The sequence below is a fragment of the Lithobates pipiens genome, unplaced genomic scaffold, assembly GCF_037356315.1.
Source record: "Lithobates pipiens isolate NorthernLeopardFrog02 unplaced genomic scaffold, aLitPip1_a1.2 Scaffold_8, whole genome shotgun sequence".
Classification (NCBI taxonomy): Eukaryota; Metazoa; Chordata; class Amphibia; order Anura; family Ranidae; genus Lithobates; species Lithobates pipiens.
The window spans coordinates 548,178,993-548,184,029 of NW_027507903.1; positions in this window are offsets into that span (position 1 = coordinate 548,178,993).

Genomic DNA, 5,037 nt, shown 5'->3' on the forward strand with positions numbered 1-5,037 from the left:
CATGCCTCCGACGTGCCCGACAGGAAATACCAGAAATCGGTAATCCGCCACCTACTTGATGCGGCTAAAGCCTGCATACCGCTCCATTGGAAATCGCCCCTACCACCGACCATCGACCTCTGGCTGCGTAAAGTGGAAGACATTAGGAAAATGGAGGATCTTATCCTCACAGCGCAAAATAGGGAAGAAACTTTCACTAAAACCTGGCAAGGTTGGACTGCGTTCATATACTCGGCTGAGGGCCAGGCCCTGAGACGGGTGGACGCAGACGGGTGATACTGTATGTAGCACCCAAGATCCGCTGAGCCTGGGGACCATGGAGATGGGCCCCACATCCGTAATTCAGTATGGTCATATGCGCACTCCATGATTGGGTAGCACACTTTGCTCCCCCCCTTCTTACACTCCCTCCCCCCTTTGTACCCCATACTCGTTTTACCCCCTTGTCCTCCCTTCGCCCCTCTGTCCCTCCCTCCCCTAACGCTTCACCTATCCCCCCCCCCATACACTGGCAGTGGTATCGATAGAGATACCTAGTCAGTTTAAAAGAAACTGGGAAGTGGGACCACAGGACGAAGTGGAATCTCGAATCCACATACTGCTGTTTATCTTCTTGGCGATAATGCCCACGGATTTTTGATGTTGTTCTTCAGATATTGTTTCGCTATCTGTAAACTATGTGGAAAGTTTGTAATCTGTTGGTCTGTGTGGACCCATTTCTTGATATAAATAAAAAAATAAAAAAAAAAAAAAAAAAAGTGGGAGTAAACTGCCTGGGTTGATTTTTCCCTATAGACAGGGATGGCCCGTCCATTAAGGGTGCATGGGCGCCACCCCCTCGTCCATCACCGCCTCCCCTATCCATGCGTCTGGCCCCTTTCAGGACACCAGCGCATGGAATCCACTGTGGAGGGGCTGTTTTTTGAACAACCGATTAGAACCAGAGGGTGAGCTCGGGTTGCAGAGAGTGCACTCAGAGGCCACCCAGGTATGTTACAACAGCGAATCAATATTCGCTGTTGTAACACTGATCCTAGTCCCGGCCAATCAGGAAGCAGGTTTTGACACCGGTCACCTGATTGGCTGAAAGGACAGGTGATCCTATTGGACTTCTAGGAGGAGATGGGGAAGAGCTGGAAGCCGCCATGGAGGAGAGGACTTGGAACCAAGCAGCTGCACCACGCTGCCTGCCACCTGCCACGATGGGGTACGTGCTGGACCAACCAGCAAACAGTGGGGTGGGGGGGGGGGGTGGGTGGTTGTTTGACCCCTCCGAAAAAAGAAAAAAAAACACCAGCCACCACTGCCTATAGGTAAGCCTACAAGTCTTACTAATAGGTACTGTAAATATCTCCTAAACATGCAGCATTTAGGAGATACTTACTTGCAAACGGGTTGGTGAAATGCTGTGAACAGTAGCTCCCGCACGCTTGCGCAACAATGACGTCATCGCGCCTCGTCCAGTCAAAAGACCGGAGCCCGCCAACCTGCAATGAAGATGGAAGCCCTGTCAGTGGTAACAGAGTACCACCAGAGGGCTTCATTTTAATGTAAGTTTCACATAATGTGGATACAGTGCATATTAGCACATTATGCCATTGCCTTGCAGGAAGAATTTTTTTTTCTTTTACTGTGTTTACAAATGCTTTATTACCAGTCCTGGTCCTGTGATAGGCATTCATTAGGAGTGCCAAATATGCCTGTCCTTCTCACTTGGTTTTCTTGTCTCCCCTCTCAAGTCACATCTATGCTGGATGGTTTGTAACTTAAAATGGTTGTAAGACTCAGACATGAAATATGAACAAAGCATTTCCCTCTATAGTGGGGTTTATTTACTAAAGCTGGAGTGCAAAATCAGGCTCACTTCTGCATAGAAACCAACAAGCTTCCAGGTTTTATTGCCAAACCCTAACTGACCTAGGTGAGGTTAGAAGCTGATTGGCTACCATGCACAGCTGCACCAGATTCTGAGTGCTCAGGCTTTAGTAAATCTACCCCAGTGTGTACTTGTCTCATTTAAGAGCACTGTGGGGTTGATTTAGTGCAGTTGCTCCAGAGCTTAGTAAATGAGGTAAAGATTCACTTTGCAAAGAATACCCAATCACGTGCAAGGAATTTAAAAAAAAACTGCATTTTTGCTTGCACACAATTGGATAATGGAAGTCTGCATAGCTTCTGCTCATTTACTAAGCTTTGGAGCAACTGCACTTGCAGCGTGCACAGTCTTTTTGCCTTTAGTAAATCAACCCCTAAGTGTAATTTCTGTCTGCTGCTTTGTTCCTCCGCTATCAGCATGAGCCACTTCTGATAAGTTTTTCTGACACCAAGAGAAAAAATGGTGACAGGGGAGGGACCTCCAGCTGATTGACAGCCTCAGCTCTGTTCCTGTGTGGAGGAGGTTGTGGCCCTTCCCTCCAATCAGCTCTCAGAGCTCTCCTCACTGAGCTCTGAAGTGTATCATTTCAGCTATCTGCCCCTTTTTTCTGAACACTCAGACAAGCTTTATCAATTCTTGACTTTAAAGAAGAGAAGACTGCAGATAAACAAGGACAACTTATGTAGGATTTGTTTTATCTCTGTGTATCACCTGAGGCCCTTCACTGGGTATATGCAGGGGTTTACAGCAGAACTAAACCCTCCTATCCTTTTCAACTAAGGAAGCTGCCATTTTAGCCTTGTTTGATCTGTAACTGTCGTGATGCTGCATGTGATCAGTTATGACACCAGACATTTGATGGCTTGACAGTTTGTTTGAAGGCACAAGTAAATGTGTCAGTTAGCATTCCAGGCCTGGGTTTAGTTCTGCTTTAAACTGAGTGCCGCCACCTTCAAGGGATAGTTAAAGTATGTAAATATCTCTGCTTCTATTGATTTACATAGTAAACTGTTTAAAAGCATGTCTCATCTACCCACTCCATACCCTGGAATCGCTCTGTTAAAGCGGAGTTCCACCCAAAAGTGGAAACTCCGCTTATTTGCTTCCCCCCCACCCCACCTTCGTTGCCACATTTCACATTTTTGCACCACTTCGTCTGGGGTGCCGACATTGCAGGCTCCTTGGATAGGTAAGTGTACATATATTAAAAGTCAACAGCTACAGCATTTAAAAACAAAAATACACAGGCGGAAACCCTCTTTAAGGAGGATCCTTTACTTAATGGTTACATATAACACTTTGATGCCTAGAGTACAAGGAGAGGGGTAGAATGCAGTAAGATGAAAAACCTTAAAGTGGATGTAAACCCGAAATGTTTTATTTTTTTTGTCTGGCACAATATAGAGTATGGAATTTCAGATCAGCTATGCCCAGTCCTGCCACAAAGAGTTAAACCAGCCCTGAGCAATCCTCATATCTTTTTTCAGTGAAATAAAATGGAAAAACAGTGAAATCTTTGTCCGTTCTTCCCCCTTGCTGTGATTGAATTATATATCTCGTGCACTAGCCTAAGACATGCATTATTTTTTTAATTGCCTCCCACTCCTTTCTTCAGCAGCTCTGCAAGGATTGGCTGTTCCACACCTCAGCATGATTTGGCATGCTGAAATAATGTGGGGACTTTTCTGAGTTTTGACTGGATGTTAGTGATCATAGCAGAAGTTCAGTGTAATAAATACACAGGAGAAAATGCATGTTGATAAGGGGAGTGTAGAGGTGGGCGGGGAGTCTACTGACATCACAACCCCACCCACTGAGCCCTGGAAAACAGACCCACCCACAAAATCTGCAGTTTTTCGGGTCTCATAGCAGACCGAGGGGAGACATTTGACAGATAAGTATACATGCAGGAGGAGTGTATATCCTTCTAGATAAGATCCTTCTAGATAACCAATATTGCAATTGTTTAGAAAGGATGAGAGTGGGTTTACATCTACTTTAACCACTTGCCGACCAGCGCACGACGAGGTACGTCGACAGAATGGCACGGGCAGGCAAATGGGCGTACATGTACGTCCCTTTAAATTTGCCACCCTGCCACCGGGAGCGCGCCGCCGGCGGCGCGCTCCCGCGCTGGTCGTGACCTCCGTGAGTTCGGTCGCGGGACCCGCGGACTCGATCGCCGCGGGCATCCCCGCGATCGTCTCACGGAGCAGCCAAATGAAGAAATGCCGTTGTAAACAGCATTTCTTCATTCTGCCTAGCAACTAGTGACGCTGATCTCTGCTCCATGTGATTGGAGCAGAGATCAGTGTTCGCTAAATAAAAGCCCAACCCCCCCACAGTTAGTAACACACCCCTAGGAACACTTAACCCCTACACTGCCACCCACTGGTTAACCCCTTCACTGCCAGTGTCATTTACACAGGAATCACTGCATTTTTGGTCCCAAAAATGTGTCAAAAATGTCCGATGGGTCCCCCACAATGTCGCAGTCACAATAAAAATCGCTGATCGCCGCCATTACTAGTAAAAAAAAATAATAAAAAATTATTAATAAAAATGCTATAAAACTATCCCTATTTTGTAAACGCTATAACTTTTGCGCAAACCAATCAGTAATCGCGATTTTTTTACCAAAAATATGTAGAAGAATACGTATCGGCCTAAACTGAGGGAAAAAAATGTTTTTATATATATTTTGGGGGATATTTATTATAACAAAAAGTAAAAAATAATGCGTTTTTTTTCAAAATTGACGCTCTATTTTTGTTTATAGCGCAAAAAATAAAAACCGCAGGGGTGATCAAATACCACCAAAAGAAAGCTCTATTTGTGGGAAAAAAAGGACGTCAATTTTGTTTTGGAGCCACGTCGCACGACCGCGCAATTGTCAGTTAAAGCGACGCCGTGCCGAATCGCAAAAAGTGGTCTGGTCTTTGATCAGCAAATTGGTCCGGTCTGAAAGTGGTTAAGGCTTTGATACCCAATTAAAAATGATAATATATTTATCTGCAGCCATGCAGCCAAACTGCAGGAATAGTGTATACATTTACTGCACCCTTTTGTCCTAGTGACCTAATGACCCCTTTTTTCAGATGACCAACACCAAACTGAATTCCTGAAAAAATAAAGTATGACTGCTTTATAATGTCATCCAA